We start from the raw sequence: 1,139 nt of genomic DNA on the forward strand, positions 1-1,139 counted from the left end.
CCTGGAAAAGCGCACTTTTCTGACTCACACCTGATTAGCACTGTTGCTGTAGTAGAAGCAGTGGAAAAGAGAAAAGTGCTGGATCCTTTTCTGCTTCATGCATCTCTATCCACCCACAAAATTTAACAGAGGATAAATCATATTCTCAAATGGGAATTTTCCTATGGATTTCAGTGAGCACAGCAAGGGATTTTCTGTATTTATTTTTTAAATCTTGTTACCCACAGAAATAGTGAACTAAACAACCAACCCAGAAAATCTGATTTTCTGTGGAATCTTCAGGAGTTTAAAGAGCTCAGGAGCTGGGCTGACATCTTGCCCTGTGGTTAGGCTTTCCTAGTCTCTCTTTGGATATGGACTATTAAGAGATGCACTTACAGTGTAGGCTGTTCTTCAGTGGAAGCAATAAGAGGTCTTTATTCTTTATCAGGCTGGTGGTTTATACAACATCTGGAGGAATGTAATACCTCTGAGATTGCTACTTTTCTTTCAGGACTGGTTGAAACTGGCTAACAGCTGACTCTTGACCAGATACATAGAAAAGCAATGCAACCTGCTTTTCTTGGTCATGAAATTGAAAACAAGTGCTCCGAATAATTAGAAGTTATCACCTTTCCTCGGTAAACATACTTGCTATCAATGCTTCCAGTCTGGTAAGTCATTAAAAACCTTTTGAACTTTTGTCTTTATCCAGCTCGTTTTAATGAAACGAATACCAAAAGCTGGCACACGCTGATAACGGAGAGCTGTAAATACCTAGGTGGGTGATATTCTTAGAGTCTAAGCAAAGCACTAAAACTAAAGGAACAGCTCCAGCTGGCTTTAAGAGACTTTGAGCTAGACCATCCTTCTTCAGCTATGGAAAAAGACTAGCTCACAGTGGGTCCTCTGGAAATGTGTACTAATAATTAATAAACATCATATCTCCATGGAAAATAAAAAATTATGGCTTTTGGCTGGAGAATTAAAGAAAATGCTGAGTTTCAAGATGACCAAATGTTTATATTTTCAAGAACCTAAGTTTGTTGAAGCTGAGAGAAACTTAGTGCTTTGTACAAAACTTTGTGGAGGTCACTTCTGCACTTTCTGCAAAGTCTTGGCTAATTAAAACGCAGCTGTCCTCTTGCATGTTCAGTGTG

The sequence above is a fragment of the Buceros rhinoceros genome, unplaced genomic scaffold (assembly GCF_000710305.1).
Source record: "Buceros rhinoceros silvestris isolate BGI_N320 unplaced genomic scaffold, ASM71030v1 scaffold8487, whole genome shotgun sequence".
NCBI lineage: Eukaryota > Metazoa > Chordata > Aves > Bucerotiformes > Bucerotidae > Buceros > Buceros rhinoceros.